Source organism: Camellia sinensis, chromosome 13, assembly GCF_055761805.1.
Source record: "Camellia sinensis isolate YWXY chromosome 13, ASM5576180v1, whole genome shotgun sequence".
NCBI lineage: Eukaryota > Viridiplantae > Streptophyta > Magnoliopsida > Ericales > Theaceae > Camellia > Camellia sinensis.
Window position 1 is genome coordinate 11627804 of NC_138973.1, and position 10101 is coordinate 11637904.

Here is a 10101-nt window from a genome sequence, read left to right on the forward strand (position 1 = left end):
ATCTTATTATTGTAGTTTTAACTTATCATAAAATGTTACTTATCAAAAAATTACTTAAAATTTAAATATATTATCCACATATAGAGAACAACATATAGAGATATTGGGTCTGGGATCAACTTGAAGATAAATAACAATTATTTTTCTTTTATTATGAATTTTTTTGTTATATTGAGTTTTGAAAGATTAATAGAGAGAGAGAGAGAGGGAGAGAATTATATAAACTGTATTAATGAATTAATACAATATAATAGGAGAAGCCTGTATATATAAGCCAAGAAACCTAAGTGTACAAGAAACCCAAGTGTACAAGAATCCTAAGTATAGGTATAGATAAGTATACAGCTAACACCCCTCCTCAAGCTAAAGGTGGTAAGGCAAATATCAACTTGAGTTTGGAGAGGAGATCAGAGAGGCATCTTGAAGGATGTGCTATGGTGAAAAGGTAGGCGGTCTGATAAGCAGAGGGAACAAAGAGAAGACGAACATTGCCCCTAGTAACATGCTAGCGTATGAAGTGACAATCTATCTCAATATGCTTGGTGCAATCATGAAGGATATCATTATGTGCAATCTGAATAGCACTCTAGTTGTCACAATAAAGATTGGTGGCAGCAGAATGAGAAACATCCATATCAGAAAGAAGCCAACGAAGCCACACAAGCTCTTGAATAGTGTCAGCAAGAGCACAATACTCAGACTTGGTACTAGAACGAGCAACAAGATTTTGCTTCTCGCTACGCAAAGCAATGAGAGAGTTGCCCAAGAAGGAGCAGAACCCAGTACTAGTGGAACAACGGTCTGTAGGATCTTCTGCCCAATCTGCATTAGAAAATGCATGTAGCTGTAGAGAAGACTGAGCGGAATAGTGAAGACCATGAAACATAGTGCCTTTAAGATAGTGCAAAATGCGAACCAGAGCATCATAGTGTGGAGAGCGGGGGGCAGCCATGAATTGATTGACAATCTGAATAGCATAAGCAATAGCTGGATAAGTAGCCATGAGATAGGCAAGACTGCCAACTAGCTGACGATATAAAGTGGCATCAAACAATAGAGAACTATCAAGAGGTGTAAGACGAGTCTGAGGATCAACTGGAGTAGTGGCAGTCTTGTAATCGGTAAGGCCAGCACGAGCCAAGAGATCAGAAGTATACTTGGCCTGGGTAAGAAAGTAACCAAATGAATCTTGAGAAATTTTTAGCTAACAAGTTTGTTATTACTTTTATTATGGGCTTTCTTTTGCGTTAATTTTTGTGCTTATAGATATGTGTTGATATATTGTCTAAATTAATGTAATTCTATTTATATTTAAAAATAATTTATTATTAATTGATTAAAATATATGATAAAAAAAATTAAGTTTATATAGCTTTGGCCAAATTTAAAAACAGAAAATCATGTGAATCAAGTCATTTGTTGAGTTGACTGAATCGAATGGGATCAGAGAGTTACTAAGGCCAAGGTGGTTCAACCTTTATTTTGTTGTTTTTTTGGTTGGAATCGAATGTTGCATTTAACTTTAGAATAAATAAATTTCCAATGTATGATTGCATGTGGATGTGCAACAATTTTCATAGTGAACTCTCTGCTTTTGATGCATTAAATTTTTTTTTTTGACCCCTGTCAATATATGCTTTTTTTTTTCCACCTCAAAATAAATTTATTTTTTATTAAGAATTTTATTAATGTTAAAAAAAGTGATACATACAAAATATGTGATCTTTTAAATTTTTTTTATTTATTTAAAACTTACATGTTATCATTTTATTAATATTTTCACTGAATTGGAGTGGAGGTACATTTTGGAAAAAGTCCAGTCCAAAACAATTAGATCTGTGGTATCTTATTTTGGTGATTTAACATGTTATTTTTTAGATTTTTTTTTTTGTATAGTTTATATATATATATATATATATAAATAATTTAATTCAATAAATCGTAAAGAAAATTTACTCATAAATCCCATGTAAGAGAATGTTGATCCATTTAGTCTTAAGAGTTTTCTTATGAACCAATTAGTCCTTTTTGTTTTGAAAAGTTATATTTATTTGATTTGATGCCATTTGAGTTTAAGTGAATATTCTTTTGTGATTCATTTTTTCAATTTTTTGACTCATTTTTGGTATGAGAATAGAAATGTGAGGTGTGGAATATTCTTTTTTGAAGGATTGGTGGCTAATGTGTTGGTTGTTAAGTATGAAAATCTACATTTCTGTTAATGTAATTTTCTAGTATTACATTAGAGTGTTACAGTTGAAAAAAATACATTGAGTTTTTGTTTGTTACATTGATTGGAGTTTTAAATTTGGAAAAAAAATATACAAAAGAGTTTTTCTGAAATGTTCATTATTATGTTTGAGAAAAGTACACTACGGAGGTTTTTGGTGTGTTACATTAGAGTGTTACGTTTTAAAAAAGCACACTAACGAGTTTTTGTGTGTTACATTAATTGGATTGTTACGTTTTGAAAAAGTACATTAAGAAGTTTTTATAATGTTACATTGTTAAGTTTGAAAAAAAACACACTAAGGAGTTTTTTAGTGTATTACATTAGAGTTTTATATTTTTTTAGTGTTATATTGGAGTGTTACGTTTAGGAAAAGTAAACTAAGGAATTTTTTTTGAAGTATTACGTTTAGTAATTTCAACATTATGAGAAAACTCACATTTGTCCCTCAACACGTAACATACACACGTTTATACTAGGCCCTTTATATAATTCACACTAGAATGAGACTTTTGGGTCTATAAGAAAAAATGGAGGACCAAACTAGGGGTGTTCGTGGTTTGATTGTGGCCAGAGAACCTCTAATTCGCCATCCGTTTGTCGGATGGATGGATTGGAATGGAAAAAATCAATCCACATCCGTTCGCTGAATTGACGGATGCGGATTGGCGGATGGATGCGAATCGATTTGACAGTTTAAACTTTTACAAATTTTGAACATAATACAACAATTTGTCAATATATATATATATATATATATGTATATATTTTTGGATAATAATCCCACTCAACATAACCAAAAGATTATCAAGTAAATTATCAAATATCAATAATAAATACATACAAGAAAATCAACTATTATTAAAACTATTTCATTACTTTTTTTATTCAAAAACTATTTAATTTGATTTTTTTTTAAATGACAAAATTAAATTTTATATTTTCCACACAAAAATACCAAATATCAACCATTACCATTTGATAAAAGGATTTCCAAATTGAAAACACAACAAAATATCTAAACTCATTTTCAATTGAAAATACAAACAGAATATCTAAACAAATTAAAAACACAAAATCTTACAAATTATTAGGGGTGCTCACGGTTTGGCGGTTCGGTTGCGGCCAAAGGAACTTCAAATCCGTCATCCATCCAAAATTAGGCGAATTTGAAAGAATCAATCCGCAACCGTCTGCTCGACATCACACATCCGTCCAAAATGCGGCGGATTGGATCGGATTAGTCAGTTTGGGCGGGTTGGAATCTCCGTAGCTCACCCCTAGACCAAACAGTTTATAAGACCACTATTTGAGATATATTTCACTGTGTTTGGTTTGAGTTTTCTGGATTAAGTTTTTTGAAAATTGACTTTTTTGGTTTTTGTGTTTTTTTGTTTTTAGTGAATATTTTTTAAATTTTAAACATTTTTTTTACTTTTTTAGATGCACCTTACTTAGATGTATCTAAAAAGTAAAAAATTTGTGAAAAAATATTTTAAAAAATTAATAAATACATAAAAATACAAAAAATGTACTGAATTCTTGCATTTTTTTGTATTTTTGGTATTTAGTGAATTTTTCAAAGATTTTTTTTACAATTTTTTTACTTTTTAGGTGTATTTATGTTAGGTGTGTCTAAAAAGTAACAAAATTGCTTAAAATATTAAAAAAATTCAATAAAAACAAAAAAATACGGAAAATAAGAAAGTAGAATTTTCTGAAAAGCGTTTTGGAAAACTGGAAACCAAACAAGGTGTAATCGTAACTACACAATTTCATTTAATTTGGTCTTTTAGAAAAGGGTAAATTACAAATACACCCCTGAGATTTGATTAAAATACGAATCGCTCTTGTGGTTCTGGAAATTACATTCCACCCCTGAGGTTTCTAATTTTATAACAAATCGCTCTTTTTATTAATAAATCATCAAGTTAATTAACAGTTTTTGATGATGTTAGAAATATGTTTCGATTAATAATTTGAGTAATTTTATTATTGTATAGGAGAGCAATTATGAATTTCAATGTTGTTATAGCGATCCCGGATTTGCCCTTGTTGCATAGTGATCCGGACATGTGTCCGTGGATGTTGGTAGTTGATCGTTATCTTGTTTACATCCTTTTTTTTTTTTTACTTTGTATTTGAGTTATAGGATGTGTTGGGCAGGTTTGTTACAGGTTGGTTGAGTTTAGAAACCAAAACTAGTTGCCCAGATTTTGGCTTGTCCGCTCGAGCGGGGAGTTTGACGCTCGAGCGGGGAATACACCCATCCAGTATTTCCGGTGCAGTGTTGGACGCTCGAGCGAGGGATTGGCCGCTCGAGTGGGAGGTTGTGAGTGACGCTTGAGCGGGGCTTCGAGCGCTCGAGCGGGGACCTGTTGTGTCGAGATGCTGGGAGAGTGCATCCGGCGCTCGAGCGGGAGTTTGGCCGCTCGAGCGGGAGTCTGTGAGTGCCGCTCGAGCGGGGGTTTGGACGCTCGAGCGGGGCGACTGGGTTTAAGTTACGAGTTTTGACTTTTCAAATCACTTTTTCACTTTCTCTTCTCTCTCCTACTTTTCCAAAAACACCATTGTTGAGCCTCTCACTCTAGAACTCTACCTTCTCTCTAGGTTTTGATCTAGTAGGAGTGATTTGTTCATCTTTGGCCTTAACAAAAAAGTTGTTGATCGTCGATGGCTACATTTTAATCTGAAAATTTCGGGATTTGGAGCACGTTGGGTTTTGTCATCTTCTCCCTTGGGGCTCCGAATTTGAGGTAGGAATATCCTACTCCTCTCTATGAATTTTGTCTTTGAATTTTAGTATTTTGAGATGTTGGGGTTGGTTTGATAATTTTGTGAAAGTTTGGGGCTTTTGTGTAATTTTACAAAAGTTGGGGTTTTATTTATAATAAACCTAGATGCATGTTTGGCATAGAGAAATGGAATAAATGTTGAATCATTGATGAAAATGGGACCTTAAGGGTTGTAATGTTAATTATGGAAAATGCCCTAATTACATTTTCTGATTAATTGGGTTAATTAATCGTGAGAAATGAGGTTATGAAATAAGAATGTTGAGATTGGGAATGTATGGGGTTAAAGGGTGTAGTTGAATTGTTTATCACTCACCGAAATGAAATGTTGATTGAATATCTATTTGTGCATTTATTTTCTGTTTAGAAATAACTTCTTTGGGCTATCGGTGGAGGATAGTCGTGATTGTTGTAGACAATGCATGATGATTAGGTAAACGAAAACTAATCAATGGAATGTGTCATGGAATTTGACGGTTGATAGAATACATTAACTGTATGTATTGAATGATGGTATATAGAACCAATGTGTTTGTATACGTTATGTGTAGAGGAGGAGATGGGGGATGTACTCCGCGGTTTAGGGGAAGATGGGGGATGTACCTCTAAACTGGATAGTGTTGGGAGGAGATGGGGGATGAACTCCGTAGATACAGCTCATATGCTTGTCTAGAGAAGTGAAGATAGAGCTCATATGCTTATCTTTGTGAAGTGTAGATACAGCTTATATGCTTATCTGTGAATGTGGGATATAGTTGTTATACATATCTGTTGAGAATGTGGATATAGCTTATATGCTTATCTGTGAATGTGGGATATAGTTTTTATACATGTTTGTTGAGATGATGATAGAGCTAATATGCTTATCTGTTGAAAAAGGGAAAATGAAAAGTAACTTGGACTCATAAGTCGTATGACATAAAATGTGATTTATGTGGATGTATCAGTGTTGGCCATCTATCAATTGCTAATCTTTTAGTCATTATTCATGGTTGGTTTAGTGTATTTCTACTGGGCTGTGGCTCACCCTATATGGGCATATCATTTTCAGGTACAGGTAGCATGCCACCTCCAAGGTCATAGTTTGGGAGGCTAGAGGCGGGCAGATTTTTGTTGTTTAAGTTCCTTTTTGATGTATTACATGTATATTCAAGCCGAGGGCTTAATGTGTAGATGAGTTAGTACTCTTTTGTTGTAACCAAGTGTTAACTTGGAAAGCTGTAAGCCCGTAGGGCATTTTGCTTTTGTTGTTAACATGTAATACTTTTGTAATGAAACTCTGATGAATAAAAAGAATGTGGATATTTCGTATGTCAATGAATGTTTTATTTGATGGGTTTAATGTTATTATTTTGAGGGCGTCACAGTTTAGTTAATTCTATTAAATAAAAAATTCTAACAAGAGGGTATTTGTAATTTTTCAAACCACAGGAGACAATCTGTACTTTAAATAAAACTCAAGGGGTGTATTTGTAATTTACTTTTTAGAAAAAAAAAATATGATATAGATCTAATTTTAACAAGTAAAGATGTAATGCTTAAAAGAGGAATTGCCAGAGTAGAAAAGTAAGAGTTACCAAAAGCTCCAGATGAATTGTTGAATTGGTATGACAAGTTTAGTTTTTATGATTTTAACATAATTTCAGCATGCAGTACTCTTTCATTCCTTTCTGAATGAAAATACATTATAAGTTATTATAAAATAGTGACGCATATTATATCGACATTAGTTGTAATCTAACGTATTAACTCTTGTGATACATGACTTTATGTATGTTTGGCAAATATAGACTCTTGTTAGTGTGCTCAGATCCTCTAGAGTGATATGCATGAAGTGATTGTGAAGTGAAATGATGAAGGGGCGACATGTGTCTCACTTAAGGGGTGAATTACATATTTTTCTTTTATTAAAATGATGTCGTTTTGGTGAAGGAAAACAAAAAATTCTCAAACAAAGAAACCTTCTTCTTCTTCTTCTTCTTCTTCTTCTTCTTCTTCTTCTTTTTCTTCTCTCTATCTCTCTCTCTCCAGCCTCTTTCCAAATGGAATGCAACTTCTTTTCTTTCTTTCTTTTGTTTGGTTTTTTGTTTTGTTTTAGAGTTAAGTTTTGTTTTATTTTTTGACTAATAATTTTTTTACATCAAACACACTAGATTACTACTGTTTTTTGCGTTTTTATTTATTAAGACAATGGCGACTCTCCTTCCGGTTGACTGCCACTTTTATTCGTCTAGCCTTATTTGTTGTTGCTAATATTTTTTTTTATTTTACTTTTTTCTGAATTACAAAGCCAAAATTATACAACAAATTGAGATTTAGTGCATGAGAAGAAAGGGATTCTCAGGTGTATGGGTGTATTAGCTGCTTGAGCCTATTGAACATCCTGTGTTGTCTTCTTTGTTTTACAATTGTCATTGCAGCAAAATTTTCTTCTATATCAAATACGAAACTTGTCAAATATCGAGGCTTCATAGTGGGTTCTCTCATTATGGAATTGCCTATGCATTGTTTGCGCACTCTCAAATTACAATAGTGCATCAAATAATGTACCACGGATGAGTCAAACTGATTTCACTGTTCTTAATGAGACTTCTATTGTTATTATTCGGTTCTCTCTTAATGGCTAATTTACTTGTATTGTATAAAGCTTTTACTACTATTATAAAAGGTGCTTCCTTTTGAGACATGTTTTGTGATATGAAATTGTCAATAGCCTCCCCTATGTTCATATATTAGGGATAACTTGTACTTAAAGGCACTTTGAGCAAATTTTTTTAGTATCACACACTCTATAAAAATTAATTAAAATAAATCAATAATTTTACTGCGCTACAGAACTTAGTTGTAATAAATTAACCCAAAATGACAATAATTTTACCGCAATATAAAACTTTACACATAAGATGCCTTTTAGTAAACTTCATAATTAAAGTTTAAAGAGCAAATTTTAGAAATAAAAATGTTACTATGTTTAGCATAAGCAAAGATAGAATAATCCTATATGCACAAATTGGTATACCAATTAGAGCATCTCCAACCCACTAGGCATATAATGCTTATTAGTTAAAATGCCTAATGTGACTCACTTTTTTCAACTCCAATGCACTAGGCATATGATTAGGCATTTTGGCTCAGCTCACATTCGCTAGCTACATGTAGCTAGCCTTCAAGGCTAGGCAAAATGTATTTAATCATTAGGATTATTTCCCTCCATCTTTGTTATTGACGTGGCATTCTATAAAATTAATAATATTTAGATGAATAGCTAAAATAAAGAGCATGGTTGGAGTAGAAACATGAAACAGTTGACATGCAAAATAAAATGTATACTTTATAGTAATATTTAGATAGATAAAATGCCTACTATCATTGGAGATGCTCTTAGTATACTAACAGATGATGTGACTTAATTTTAAAGGCTTTCAGTCTTTGTAATTTGTATAATGGGTGGCGACATAATTTTGAAGTAACAATGTCATAGCATATATTGGTAAACTAATTGGTACACCAATTGATGTGTGTAGCACTACCAGCAAAGATATCCACGTTAAAATGGCACAAGCAAAGATGTCCAAGTTAAATTGGCACATATATGGGATAACTTTCAATAAAAAAAATATGATTATCAAACTAACTACCAACAATTATCACATTCACACTTCAACACTTTTTTCGTGTTTAACATATATGTGATTCCTCATAGAAGGCTAAAGAAAAAAAACCCGTTTAAAAAAAATACCATACAAAAAAGAAAAAGAAAAAGAAAAAGAAGGTCAGATTTGATAAAATCCAAACAAACTATTGGTGACAAAAGATAAGAGGTTATTGATTTATCTGTGCCTAGCGAATAACCTGTGCCTGAAGACACTTCTCAATATAAAAAGACTGTGTAACGCCCTCAAAATAAACCCATAATAGCCATAACATCAACATGCATTTATAAAAGAAAACGAATCATTTGAGTTAGTCATCAGAGTATTCTTATTGACAGACATTACTTGTAACGTCCTGCAACATCAAAATAAATGCCCTAAGGGCTTACATCTTTCCAAGCTAACACTTGGACACAAAAAAGATGAGTACTAACTCATTTACAAGTTAAGCCCTAGGCTTGAATGTTTACATGAAATCCCAAAAATAACAAAATAAAACATATAACTAAAGACAAGTCTTCAAAATCCCAAACATCAAATCCTTCCAGGCTATGTCCGTGGAGGTAGCTTATCACCTGAACCTGAAAATGATGTTCCCATAAAGGGTGAGCCACAGCCCAGTAGAAAAATACTAAACCAAATATAAGCATTGAATAAAGCTATAGCATTCAATAGATGGTTAATCAAGATAATCAATTTTATTATTAAACAGTCTCATGACACTAATGTCTAAGACACATTTCACTTTCCATTATTATCAACATGGCTCAGAACCTGGCCAAACGTACAACAGTGAATTATATATCATAGTCGCATTACTTCCAATATCAACAAAACAAATGAGACTCATGCTCATATCAAAACACTTCATACTTCCCATTTGATACACATTTTAGTGCTGTATCAATAATCATGTAAAAACACTTCAATATAATAAGCACACATAAAAATGGTGCTAATGGAGTCCATCCCCTATCTCCTCCCAAACAAAAATCCGGTTTAGAGGTCCATCCCCTATCTTCCCCTAAACCGTGGAGTACATCCCCTATCTCCTCCCACACAATATGCAAATGCAATGCTCAACCAATACACGTATTTTCAGTATTAAATCAATAGTCAAAATTAATGACTTAACCAATGTGATTAGTTTCAGTTATTCCTAATCCACATGCAATGTCTACAACAATCACGACTATCCTCCACCGATAGCCCAAAACAGTTATTTCTAGACTGGAAATAAATATGTCAACAATTTAATAGGTGAGTGATTTAAATCATCCAACTACACCATTTAATCTATGAATTCATCAATTTCATGAATTTAACCAAATTCCCCAATTCCCTTAAATTAATTTTACAAATTAATTAATTAATACAACTAGGGTTTTTCCCAAAATTATCTAAGTGACCTCAACATCTTAAA

At 32.6% G+C, this 10101-nt stretch overlaps 1 pseudogene; it reads right to left on the bottom strand.

The window, feature by feature from the left end:
- Positions 1 to 586: 586 nt before the first annotated feature.
- LOC114293182 (secreted RxLR effector protein 161 pseudogene) lies at positions 587 to 7512 on the bottom strand (annotated as a pseudogene).
- Positions 7513 to 10101: the final 2589 nt, after the last annotated feature.